The sequence below is a fragment of the Entelurus aequoreus genome, linkage group LG04 (assembly GCF_033978785.1).
Source record: "Entelurus aequoreus isolate RoL-2023_Sb linkage group LG04, RoL_Eaeq_v1.1, whole genome shotgun sequence".
Taxonomy (NCBI): Eukaryota; Metazoa; Chordata; class Actinopteri; order Syngnathiformes; family Syngnathidae; genus Entelurus; species Entelurus aequoreus.
In genome coordinates, this window is record NC_084734.1 from 28,271,005 (window position 1) to 28,286,004 (window position 15,000).

The 15,000-nt window shown below is 36.6% G+C and overlaps 1 pseudogene; it reads left to right on the forward strand.

Annotated features, from left to right (window-relative positions):
• The window catches only part of LOC133648436 (potassium voltage-gated channel subfamily H member 5-like), a 46,628-nt pseudogene that overhangs the window by 3,040 nt on the left and 28,588 nt on the right, over positions 1–15,000 (forward strand).

Sequence of the window (15,000 nt, forward strand, 5' to 3'; positions counted from 1 at the left end):
GACCATCATCTTATCTTTGGTCTTTCCTTAAGAAAAAGTCCAGATTAAAAAAGAAAAATTAAATCAAATATTTACTTTGGTCTGTAATCATATTTATTATCAATATTATTATCATCATCATTATTGCCCACAGGAGAAAAATGCTATTATAATTATTGCCTTTTGGAATGTCTTCTTATCTTTGATCTTTTTGCTGGGAAAAGTCCAGATTTTTTATAGTTAAATCAAGTATTTACTTTGGTATTGCAAAATATCATTTAATTACTATACATTATATTATTATTATTATTATTATTATTATTATTATTACTACTATTATTATTAGTACTATTATTATTATTAGTCCATCAACCAAGATTTATAGCTCTCAATCACAAACTCAAAACGACATCACCTTATCTGAAACCACATTCGGGTAAGGAAAAATTTTAAAGACCACTTTGGTCTTACAGAATATATATTATTATTGTCTTTTGAACATTGATTTTTCTTATTTTTTATATCGTAAGCAGGATAATTCCAGGATTTTCAAACAAAATAAAAATAAAATATTTGCTTTGGTCTTGAAATAAAAATGCTATTTTTACTGTTCTTAAAATTATCGTTATCATCATTATTTTATTATCATCATTATAGTCTTATATTTAATCATTGTGCAGTAAAAAGTTAATAAATAAAAAAATTAATGTATATAAAAAAAACTAACCAAGAAATCCCCGCTATTATTACTATTATTGCCTTTTGGACCATCATCTTATCTTTGGTCTTCCTTTAAGAAAAAGTCCAGATTTACAAAAAAAAATTAAATCGAATATTTAATTTGGTCTGAAATCATATTTATTATCAATATTATTATTATCAGCAGCAGCAGCATCATCATTATTGCCTACAGGGGAAAAATGCTATTATAATTATTGCCTTTTGGACCAACTTTTTATCTATGATCTTTCTGCAGGGAAGTGAAGTGAAAAGTGAATTATCATTATGTAGCGCTTTTCTCTAGTGACTCAAAGCGCTTTACATAGTGAAACCCAACATCTAAATTACATTTAAACCAGTGTGTGGCACTGGGAGCAGGTGGGTAGAGTGTCTTGCCCAAGGACACAACGGCAGAGACTAGGATGGCGGAAGTGGGGATCGAACCTGGAACCCTCAAGTTGCTGGCACGGCCACTCTACCAACCGAGCTGTATAAAGTCCCGAATTTTCTAATTAAATCAAATATTTACTTTGGTAGAGCAACATTTTTTTATTTTTTTAATTATCAATTATATTATTAATATTATTACAATTAATCATCCATCAAGATTTATAGCCCTTAGTCACAAAGTCAAAACGACATCCCCTTATCTAAAACCACATTCGAGTAAGGAAATACTCAAAATACCACTTTGGTCTTACAGAATATATATATATTTTTTAAATATGCAAATATTATTATTATTGTCTTTTTCACATTGATATTTTTTTTAATCTTAAGCAGGAAAATTCCAGGTTTTTGAAATAAAAGAAAAATATAAATTTGCTTGCAATAAAAATCATATTTTTACTATTATATCTGTTAATATAATTATCGTTATCATCATTATTCTATTATCATTTTATCTTTAATCATTGTGCAGTAAAAGTAAATTAAAAAACAATTAAAAAGTATATAAAACATCAAAAAAACCTTTTTGACCATCATTTTTGGATCTTTGTGCAGGAAATAGTCCAGAGTTTCTTGACATAAAGTAAACCTAAATACTTTGTAAAATATAATTGACATGGCCTTTAAAAGGTACTTGTTTTTCTTGCACTCCCATGATCTTTGACCTCTGCTCATGAGCCTTCTGTCCATCAAGCTTCATGTACGGAGACTTGACCGACAAGAACACCATCGACAACATCCGCATAACCTTCGACAACTATGAGTCCAACTTCTACGAGGTGCTGCTCTACACTAAAAACAGTAAGCATCCTGATCTTTGACCTCTTTGACCGTCACCCTGGTGAGTCTTTTTTACCGGTTCTTCCCACAGGAACGCCCATATGGCTTTACATGCAGGTGGCGCCCATCCGAAATGAAAACAACAAGGTGGTGCTTTTCCTCTGCACCTTCCGGGACATCACACTCTTCAAACAGCCCATTGAGGATGAAACCACGCGAGGTGAGACACTTACTGTCTAAACCGGGCGTCAGCAACCCGCAGCTCTAGAGCCACATGTGGCTCTTTGGGGCGCCCTGTTGGCTCCATGGAGCTTTTTAAAAAATGTATGGAAATGGAAAAAAAAGGGTGTGAAAAAGGTTTTTTGTTTTAATATGGTTTTTGTAGGAGGACAAACACGACACAAACATTATTTGTTAGAAATCTCACTGTTTAATATGTTTGTGCTTCACTGATGAGACTATTTGGTGAGCGTCGTTTTGTCCTACTAATTTCACCGTTGTGTGGACTGTGATTCAACAGCTTGTTTACGTGTATAACTTTCTCAGACGCTGCCACAGAAAGACGTGTTTTATGCCACTCCTTCTTTGTCTCATTTTGTCCACCAAATGTTTTATACTGTGCGTGATTGCAAGACCACAGCAAACGTTACCCAGCTTGCAAATATTGTAATAAATCCATTAGAAGAAATAGGCCTGCCGTTTCCTTTAACTTGGACACACACAACTATACCTTTGGCAGTTATAAGACAGTCATTTCCAAAAGTTATCTCACCCTCTGAGAAGTTTTACTAATGTTTTCCAATGTTGTAAAAATGTGTAGAAGAAATATTACGTTTCAACACTTCTGTCAAAGAAGATTTGCGTCAGCCTGTGACACATAGTCATTTTGATAGTAGGCTAATATAGCTAATTAGCCACTTACATCATGTGTTGCCATCATTATAACACTTATATAAGTCTTTTAATTTTTGCGACTCCAGACCGATTAATTTTTTTTGTATTTGTAGTCCAATATTGCTCTTTCAACATTTTGGGTTGCTGACCCCTGGTCTAAACAAATAGCAAAGATCCGTCTTGTAATTCTGCTTAGTGGTGAGTTGGGAGCCAGCAGACTAGCCAGCTGTCCAGGTGTTGCGTGTGCGGGTCAGTGAGCATGGCGACTGTGGGTCCAACTATAGTGCCATGATGTCCTCAGGGCTTGAAGCGTGCCATGCGGACCTTTTTTTTAATTCTATACATGAAGCAGAAACAACAGTCGGACCACATGAGGACAGTCGCACGCCTTGTGCATGTAAATTATTAACCGCAACAGTCACACATGACTTATTATGTATATTATTACTATACTGTGTAAAGTATGTTAACACATGTTTCAGTTAGTTTTAATTTGAAATTAATTAACAATACATTAATTTTAAAATATTCTTATCAATTTTATTTTTAATTAATTTAATGTTCAATTCACAGTCAGAATTACAATATTTCAGCATCTATTACTACTAAATTGATGTAAAATATGTTAATACTGTATCTGTTTCAGTTTTTTTATTTGAATTTTCAAATTAATCAACACTCAAAACATTTTTTTTTTAAAGTAGTTTTGAAATAATTGTTTACAGTCATAATTACAATTATTCAGGATTTTATTTTCAACCATAAACCGTTTCAATTTTTTTTTTTTTACAAAGTAAACGGATGTAAATTATGTATTTATATATATATATATATATATATATATATATATATATATATATATATATATATATATATATATATATATATATATATATATATTTTTTTTTCTTTTAAATAATTAATCTACAAAAAAATACGTATATGTATTTTTTTTAAATACTCTTGCATATTTTAGTACTTTTTGATTAATTTAATCTTCACAGTCATAATTACAATACTTCAGCATTTATTAATACTAAATTGATGTAAAATATGTTAATACTGTATCTGTTTGTTTTTTTATTTGAATTTTCAAACTAATCAACACTCAAAACACATTTTTAAGTAATCATGAATTAATTGTTTAGTCATAATTACAATTATTCAGGATTTTATTTCCAACCATAAACCGTTTCAAATGTTTTTTTTTTTTACTAAGTAAAAGGATGTAAATTATTTATATATATATATATATATATATATATATATATATATATATATATATATATATATATATATATATATATATATATTTTTTTTAAATTTATTTATTATTATTTTTTTTTTTTTAAATTTTATTTTACTAAATTAATTAATCTACAAAAAAAAAAAAAAAAGATATATATATACATATATAGATATACATATCCAAAATGATGTGTCCCAGGGTGCACTCGGGCGGAAGGCGGGGTACACCCTGGACAAGTCGCAGGGGCAACACAGATGTGGACTATAATTAATGGCTGTTTTTGATGCCAAGAGTGTCCAAACTTTTCCACTCAGGGCCACATACTGGAAAATAATTTGCGTTATTAGCATCATCAATCCAACTCTTTCTCGTTACATTACACATTTTTTGTTATTTTAAGTGTTCTTGTACTTTCAGAGTGAGCCACGGACTTGATGATTGTCTAATTCACTGGTGTCAAACTCAAGGCCCTAGGGACAGATCTGGCCTGCCTTGTCAATTAGTGTGGCCCGTCACATCATTTAATGTGGGCTGTGACGTCACATTTATGCGGTCTTCCTCGTCGTTTTATGTGGCCCGTCAGGTAATTTTACATGGCCTGCCTCATCATTTAATGCAGGGGTTTTCAACCTTTTTTACCTTGGTGCCCAACTTTTCCACTACAGAGGGACCCGGGGCCCAATCAAATACAAACACTAAATTAGTACCTTCTTACTTACTCTTGATTTTTAATCATATTCAATAATTATATATAACCTATTTACAGTTTACAACCTTGTCAAGTGATATGAAAGCATGTGTTAATCAAAAATATTATCATTTATTTAACACATAAAACTTTAGGTTTAGGTCAGGCTGATTATAAAAATAAGTACTTACCAAATATACTGCATAAGAAGGGACGAAAAATAAATGTATCTGTAATTTATCTTGTGGTAAAATAAATAAACTGAATTAATGATAAATGAATAAATAAATTAACTGTCATTAAAATGAAAGTTGAATGAAAATACAACCTCACCACTTTAGTTATAATTTTTTACTTTAATAAACTTCTCTATGACTTGTGCTCCAGACTTCTGTTTGAGATTGTCATTACTGCCACAGGTGGTGGAAAAGTGTATTACAACTGAGTACCACTGCAGCCCATATAGACCACAGCTGAGAAACAGATATTGTTTGGCGGCCCTCTAGGGGGTGCTCGCGGCCTAACAATGCCCTATGGTTAAGGAACACTGATCTAATGTGCCCCGCCACATCGTTTAAAGTGGCCCACCACTTCGTTTTATATGGTCCGCCGTATCATAAATCGTGGCTCATCATGTCAGTTGGTGTGTTTTGCCATATAGTGCCCCGCCACATCATTTTATGCGGTCCGCCAATTCATTTTATGTGACCCTCCATGTCATTTTATGTGACCCTCCATGTCATTTTATGTGACCCTCCATGTCATTTTATGTGCACTGACACATCATATAAAATAGGCCGCCACTTTATTTTACGTGGGCCGCCATAGCATTTAACATGTAATTTTATGTGCACCGCCACATCATTTATTTGGGCTGTCACATTATTCTATGTGTTTTTAAAATGTATTTTTAGTTTTACTTAAATAATAAAGCACTTTCTGACTAAATATATTTTCAATTTAAATGTTGACAGAAAAATCCATTGCATGCAATTACAACTTTTTGACACAGTGGGTTAAAACAATTTGGCCGGGTGCCGGGCTGTGTATGTGTGTATATATATATATATATATATATATATATATATATATATATATATATATATATATATATATATATATATATATATATATATATATATATATACAGGCCAAAAGTTTGGACACATCTTCTCATTCAATGCGTTTTCTTTATTTTCATGACTATTTACATTGTAGATTGTCACTGAAGGCATCAAAACTATGAATGAACACATGTAGAGTTATGTATTTAACAAAAAAAAAAGGTGAAATTACTGAAAACATGTTTTATATTCAAGTTTCTTCAAAATAGCCGCCCTTTGCTCCGATCACTGTTTTGCACACTCTTGGCATTCTCTCGATGAGCTTCAAGAGGTAGTCACCTGACATGGTTTTCACTTCACAGGTGTCATAGTTGTGATGCCTTCAGTGACAATCTACAATTTAAATAGTCATGAAAATAAAGAAAACGCATTGAAATGAGAAGGTTTGTCCAAACTTTTGGCCTGTACTGTGTGTGTGTGTATATATATATATATATATATATATATATATATATATATATATATATATATATATATATATATATATATATATATATATATATATATATTCCTCGTGCACTTATTGACTGAAAGAGTGCCCACTTGATGTCACGTTCTAGATGGAAAAATTCATTTTTAGACAATATGATTTGCCTGAGCGGCTATGAGACACCAAGAGTAACAAGTGGTAGAAAATGGATTAGAAAGGACAGATTTTTTTTTATTTTTCAACTTGGGACTTCCTTCGGGCCGGATTTTGGACGTTGGTGGGCCGGATCCGGCCCGCGGGCCGTAGTTAGGGGACCCCTGTTCTACGCTCTAATATTGAATCTGATCATGCAACAAGTTTGTCACCTTGACTTAGTCATCTGTTGTAATAATCAAAAACAGTGGTATATTGTATAATGAGGCTAAAGTGTGTTTATATTCATATACATTCACTAACTTTGCAACTAACAATATTTTTTGCGTGTTGTGTTTTTTCAAATTGACATAAGAATGCCGTACGGAATTGAATTTGTAATCGCTTTCTTCGGGTCAGGTTGGACGAAGTTCACCAAGCTAACGCGGGCGCTCACAAACAATCGAAACCTGGTCCAGCAGATGGCGCCACTGAGCAAGACGGAGGTCAGCCATAAGCCGTCCAGACTGGCTGAGGTATGACGACGTTGAAAGAAGTTGTGGTAAATGCAGTAGTGGTTGGACCGCTTTTTTGTCTGTAACAAAAAGGCTCTCCAGCTGGGCTCCGACATACTCCCCCAGTACAAGCAGGAGGCCCCCAAGACCCCCCCGCACATCATCCTCCACTACTGCACCTTCAAGACCACGTGGGACTGGGTCATTCTCATCCTGACCTTCTACACGGCCATCATGGTGCCCTACAACGTGTCGTTCAAGACCAAGCAGAGCAACCTGGTGTGGCTGGTGCTGGACAGCATCGTGGACGTCATCTTCCTGGTGGACATCGTGCTCAACTTCCACACCACCTTCGTGGGCCCCGCCGGCGAAGTTATTTCCGACGCTCGGCTCATTCGCATGAACTACGTCAAGACGTGGTTCGTCATCGACCTGCTGTCGTGTCTGCCCTACGACATCATCAACGCCTTTGAGAATTTTGACGAGGTGAGCTCCGATTTGGAATTTGGGATTCACTAAACCTGGCTTAAACCCACCTTTTCTCTGAAGGACTCTGTCACGCCTTCGTCCACGGCCAGCCATCTTCGCGACTCGTCCAACTTCCACAGGAACAGCACCAGGATTGAAGACTCAGTACTGCCAGTAAGAAAAAAAAAAGATGTTATTGATTCTCAGAGAAAAAAATATAAATAAAATGATATTGGAGACTACAAGCTAAAGCAGGGTGTCAAACGTACGGCCCGAGGGCCGGATCAGGCCCGCGAACAGGTTTTATCCGGCCCACGGGATGAGTTTGCTAAGTATAAAAATTAACCTTAACATTTTTGAATGAAAGAAACAGCTGTTCTAAATGTGTCCACTCGATGTCGCAATAGCAATTATTTGTAGATGATGCTACAAAATAAACCACATGATGTTAGTACATCAATCGAGGAAAATGATCAAACTACATAAATAACATCCTGTAATTTGATTTTGATATAATATTTTTATCTTGATGGATTGAATATTAACACCAATGAGTTGACTGATGAACATTATCACATAATTTATTCAGAAAATATAAATAACGACAAATAAAGTACATATACTATTAACCGCAACAGGTAATTGTAAAAAAACAACAACATTATAATTTGTACAATTTCAGAATGTGCTTGTTCTATTTTTAAACAAAGAAAACAATCTGAAGTTGTCTTTACGTTTAAGTTATCGTGCCGTGATTTTACCAACCCTGCCCACCTGAGAGTAGACTTTTCTCCATGTGGCCCCCGATCTAAAATGACTTTGACACCCCTGAGCTATCCATCCATCCATCCATCCATTTTGTACCGCTTATTCCCTTCGGGGTCGCGGGGGGCGCTGGAGCCTATCTCAGCTACAATCGGGCGGGAGGCGGGGTACACCCTGGACAAGTCGCCACCTCATCACAGGGCCAACACAGATAGACAAACAATATTCACACTCACATTCACACACTAGGGCCAATTTAGTGTTGCCAATCAACCTATCCCCAGGTGCATGTCTTTGGAGGTGGGAGGAAGCCGGAGTACCCGGAGGGAACCCACGCAGTCACGGGGAAAACATGCAAACTCCACACAGAAAGATCCCGAGGCCGGGATTGAACTCACGACTACTCAGGACCTTCGTATTGTGAGGCAGACGCACTATCCCCTCTCCCACCGTGCTGCCCTACCCCTGAGCTAAACCATCTAAAATATTCTTAAACTGGTTGTGTGCTGCTGTAATTCACATGGGAGGGTGTTTTTGTTTTACATGGGAGTCCTCATAGGGTAATTGAATTTTTTTTATTTTAATTTCCAAAATTTTAAAAAAAAAAAATGTATATGGAAAAAAGAAAAAAAAACTAAGCATTTATTTTTACAGACAAAATTAGCTTTTTTCATTCACCCCCTACACACAGAACGAGAGGAACTAAGTCACCCTGACAATGTTCCATCCTTTGAGGTACTGTAGTATCAGAATCGTAACAGAGGTTTGTGTAGAAAACAAAGTGTGACCCGGGGCCCATTTGTGGTTTAAAAAACTAAACTAAACAAAACAAAATAAAACTTGGAATTTTCTCAGGATTAAATCAAATTAATAAAAAGAGACCCAATCCAAGACCTGGAACAAGAAAATGAAAAAGGCATTATGCCTTTGAATAAAATATTTTCATTACCTGTGTACAGAAAATTACATAAAATATTTTTTTCTGTTATACTTAATTTTTCTATAAATTAAAATAAGGCCCCCAAAAAATGTTTCAATTAAATTTCATTTATATTAAACAAAAGGCCCCTTTGTAAGACCTGTGCGGGAATTAAATGACAGGAAATGAGATGCAATCCAGTTTAAGATCTTATTAAATTTTATATATTTAAAAAAAAAAAAAGATTAATCATGATTAGTGCCACTCTGAAAAGAAAATATTGGGAGCAATTAATTATTTTAATGTTACAAGCTATTAAAACTTTAACACAAATCTGCAATGCAAGCCATTTTTGTTTTAAATATATTCATTTTGACCTACATTGGAAATGAAACATTTCACTTTGTTATTATTGTGACCAAAACGTTCACGGCTGTCAATATTTTCTGTCTACTGTTCACTCAATTGATGAAAATATGCTCACATTTCAACCGCAGTCCTTTTTGTAGACGCAAAGCTCAAGTATAAAAAGTCAAGGTTTATCAATAACAGGTGTACCGTTTCAGCCCTATAATTGGGACCTTGATTTATGAACAGGGTTCACAAATAGAAAAGTTCTCATATCGAAGCAAATACCTACATAAGAATTTTTTTTTACATGAATAATGGGTTTCAGTGTTGCGTTCGCTTTTTGTAGTGGAAATCGTAACCCCAAAATGCAGGAGTCAGCAGGCATTTAATGTCCACATGTTCAAAAACACAAATAGAGTGCAGCAGGGAAATGCACCAACAAGCACAGGAAAATTAAAAAGTGGAAAAAACTCAAAGAGAGTGCAGCAATAGAGTGCACAGAATAGCACAGAGGAAACATGAAAAAAGTAAGCTTAAAGGCCTACTGAAATGAAATGTTCTTATTTAAACGGGGATAGCAGGTCCATTCTGTGTCATACTTGATCATTTCACAATATTGCCATATTTTTGCTGAAAGGATTTAGTAAAGAACATCGACGATAAAGTTTGCAACTTTTGGTCGCTGATAAAAAAGCCTTGCCTGTACCGGAAGTAGCGTGACGTCACAGGTTGTGGAGCTCCTCACATCTGCACATTGTTTACAATGATGGCCACAAGCAGCGAGAGCGATTCGGACCGAGAAAGCGACAATTTCCCCATTAATTTGAGCGAGGATGAAAGATTTGCAGATGAGGAAAGTGAGAGTGAAGGATTAGAGGGCAGTGGAAGCGATTCAGATAGGGAAGATGCTGTGAGAGGCGGGTGGGACCTGATATTCAGCTGGGAATGACTAAAACAGTAAATAAACACAAGACATATATATACTCTATTAGCCACAACACAACCAGGCTTATATTTAATATGCCACAAATTAATCCGCATAACAAACACCTCCACCCTCCCGTCCATACAACCCGCCAATACAAATCAGACACCCGCACAACACACTCAATCCCACAGCCCAAAGTACCGTTCACCTCCGTAAAGTTCATACAGCACATATATTTCCCCAAAGTTACGTACGTGACATGCACATAGCGGCACGCACGTACGGGCAAGCGATCAAATGTTTGGAAGCCAAAGCTGCGTACTCACGGTAGTGCGTATCCAACTCAAAGTCCTCCTGGTTGTGTTGCTGCAGCCAGCCGCTAATACACCAATCCCACCTACAGCTTTCTTCTTTGCTGTCTTCATTGTTCATTAAACAAATTGCAAAAGATTCACCAACACAGATGTCCAGAATACTGTGGAATTTTGCGATGAAAACAGACGACTTAATAGCTGGCCACAATGCTGTCCCAAAATGTCCGCACAATCCATGACGTCATGTGCAAACGTCATCATACCGAGACGTTTTCAGCAGAATATTCCGCGGGGAATTTAAAATTGCACTTTACTAATCTAACCCGGCCGTATTGGCATGTGTTGCAATGTTAAGATTTCATCATTGATATATAAACTATCAGACTGCGTGGTCGGTAGTAGTGGGTTTCAGTAGGCCTTTAACAGAGCTTACAACAAAAGAAAAGACAAAACTAGAATCACAAATACGATTGATTATGTGCATAACTCCAACCCTCGCCAACAAACTCAAACAATGATCCCACCGACATACAAGGGAGACTGGCTTGAATAGTACCCAGGTGACAATCAGCAGCAGGTGAAACACCTAATCACTAATCACCCCCAGCTGAAAAAGAGCAGGAGGGGTAAAAGTACTGCAGGAACGACACAAACGAAACAGGACATGGAAACAAAAAACACAGGAAAAAACCCAAAAACTAAACAAAGAAGGATCTGACGTAACAGGTCGTGAAAAAAGTCCACATTAGATTAGGTTGGTACACTTTGTATGCAACATAAAGTGATATAAACTTCTGTAGATCAAAAAAGCTAACAAAGGGGTAATGGATCAACTTTCTGTTTGATAACTAACTGAACTGTCCTCCTATGCAGTTTCCCTGCACACACACACACACACACACACACACACACACACACACACACACACACACACACACACACACACACACACACACACACACACACACACACACACACACACACACACACACACACACACACACACACACACACACACACACTCTTGTATTTGTTACTTTTTTGAGACCTCTGGGAAAATGCCTACCTCTTTTATCTTTAGGACCTCCCTTTCTAGATGTATAATGATTTGTATTCACAACATCAATAATATATACATACTATGCAAATATAAAAAAGGTAAGCTTTTAGTAAAACATTTTTAATTTAATTTTTTGTTTGTAATTGGTTTTTAATCTTCATTATTTACTTCAAGTTATTACAGTATGTCTCTATATACATATTTTTTAAATTAATTTTGGCCAAAGGGGGTGCATTTCAATTTCTTACACACACGTGTTATTACTTATGTTGGCCAGAGGGGGAGCACTTCAAATTTTTACACACACTTATTTCATACATTGACCAGAGGGGGAGCACTTTTAAGACTGACACACAGACAATTTAAAAAATCCCTCCTTTTTGGGACCACCCTCATTTTGATAGATTTCACCACCAGGGGTGCAAATGAGCCATTCTCTATTACAGGAGTCACCAACGCGGTGCCCGCGGGCACCAGGTCGCCCGTAAGGACCAGATGAGTCGCCCGCTGGCCTGTTCTAAAAATAGCAGCACTTATCAGTGAGCTGCCTCTATTTTTTAAATTGTATTTATTTACTAGTGTGACAGTCCTAACTGTCGTGCGGGTTCTCAGGACCATCCAGGGAAGATATTGTCGTGAGACGGTTTAGACTTCTTTATTATTTCAATCATAGTCTTTTGCGTGCTTTTCAGCAGCTGCCTTTTTTCTCACGTGAGCACATGAATGGTTTCCTCCCGTCCGCCGTCTGCTTTTCAGCAGCACGTCGCCGTCGTTTGCGTGGTAGCAGAGGATGGTTTCCTCCCGTCCGCCGTCTTTCTCCGTCTCCTCCCTTGATGTTCACGTCTCTCGCCCTTTTATACGGTCCGAGAGGGTGATTGCACAGCTGCGCGCTCCACGCACCTTATGCTGATTGCGGCGTCGCTCCCAGCGCGCCTCACCTTGCCGCTCGCTCATCCACGCCTCCTCGCCGCCATCTTGGAGCGGGCGCCGTCAGTCCGCCGACCCCGCCTCCCCACAACTAGCAAGCTGGTCTCGCTTTGCTCGACATTTATAATTCTAAGAGAGACAAAACTCAAATAGAATGTGAAAATCCAAGAAAATATTTTAAAGACTTGGTCTTCACTTGTTTAAATAAATTCATTTATTTTTTTACTTTGCTTCTTATAACTTTCAGAAAGACAATTTTAGAGAAAAAATACAACCTTAAAAATGATTTTAGGATTTTTAAACACATATACCTTTTTACCTTTTAAATTCCTTCCTCTTCTTTCCTGACAATTTAAATCAATGTTCAAGTAAATTTATTTTTTTTATTGTAAAGAATAATAAATCAATTTTAATTGAATTCTTCATTTTAGCTTCTGTTTTTTCGACGAAGAATATTTGTGAAATATTTCTTCAAACTTATTATGATTAAAATTCAAAAAAATTATTCTGGCAAATCTAGAAAATCTGTAGAATCTGAGGCTTTTGACAAAGTTGCAGAAAAGTACTCTCAGGTCATAAACAGAGTTGGGCAAGAGTTTGAGAACAGGTTTTGTGACCTTGATCAGCTTGAGCCATGTATGTCGTTCATTTCTAATCCTTTCATGAACGTGGACATATGATGCATTGCTGAGCAGTTAAGTGCAACATTCAGCCTGGATGCTGAACAGGTGGAGATTGAAATTGTAACACTGCAAAATGACCTCCACCTCAAAGCCCACCAGGCTGCACCAAACTTTTGGTGCCTTGTTTACACAGAAAAGTACAGTGGTGTATGTGCAGCAGCTATGAAGGTTGCAAGCCTGTTTGGTTCAACTTATCTTTGTGAATCAGCCTCTTCTGACATGAACTTCATCAAGAACAAACACAGAACACGCCTCACTGATGCACATCTGCAAGACTCACTCAGAGTTGCAGTGTCAAGTTACACACCAGAGTACAACACACTAGTTAACAGCATGCAATGCCCGGCTTCCCACTAACTGACAAAGAAACAGATAACAGATTTGGTGTCCATTTCAAAGTGTGACATGATTTATTAAAAAATTTGAGAGTTGACTTTTGTATTTTACATAAGTTATTATTTGTACAAACATGTTGCAAAGTAATTCATGATTTGTTAAAAAAAAATGTTAGTGGCTAGCTAGTTAAAATGGGATATTGTGATTTCACAAGACTGTCTTTGAAGTGATCATTTGAAAATGTTCAATTTGAAAAATGTGCACTTAGAGAAAATATAAAAAATAAAGTGTTGCATATTGATATTTATCTGTTTCTATATATATTTATTGTGAGAAATCATTAAGATGATCAGTGTTTCCACAAAGATATATATAATTAATTATTAATAATAACATAGAGTTAAAGGTAAATTGAGCAAATTGGCTATTTCTGGCAATTTATTTAAGTGTGTATCAAAATGGTAGCCCTTCGCATTAACCAGTACCCAAGAAGTAGCTCTTAGTTTCAAAAAGGTTGGTGACCCCTGCTCTATTACATGCAATGGTTTTCCGTATTGGGACAATGATTTCGGTCTTAACTTGTTCACCGGTCTTCATATGGAAGGTACCTTTCCTTGTTGATGTCTCAAGAAGGGTAGGAATACAGGAACACACACACACACACAATGCCACTAGTCCTGTGGTGCACTAAAGGTTTGAAATCACAAATATTTAGCAGCCAGGTTGCCACAATGATTAGGAATAAAAGGATGATCATACCCTGTTGGTTAATCTCCTTGGCGTGCGGTAAAAGAAACCGGGGAGAGGAGGCAGTGTCGACAACGCTGTGGATGCTCTCTGAATGTTTCAAAGCACACAGCACTTGTCTGTTGCTTTATTTGGACTCACATTGAACTAGCAAAACTAGAAGAATGCTGTAAAAAGGCTAAAACTTAAAGTAGATAACGACAGCACTGCCCTGCTGACTGAACGAGCAGAGATTGATCAGCCGCCCACGATGGATGTGCTGCCGGGCACACAACAAAGCATACTTTAATTTAGTCTGTGGTTCGTATATTGAAAAGTTTGTATATTGGGGGTGTAATATGTGTTATAGCGTGTTTAATAAACCTGTGAAAGGTGAAAAATATCAAGGTTTTTAAACTTTTTGATTGTGCGGTCGCCGGCCGTCTTTGTGAAAAGATTGTACACTGGTGTAGGGGAGTTATTTACACCCATGTGACAAGTTGTGTGGAAGCGATTGTATAGTTCAGGGGTCCCCAAACTACGGATCCGCCCGCCAGCGTTC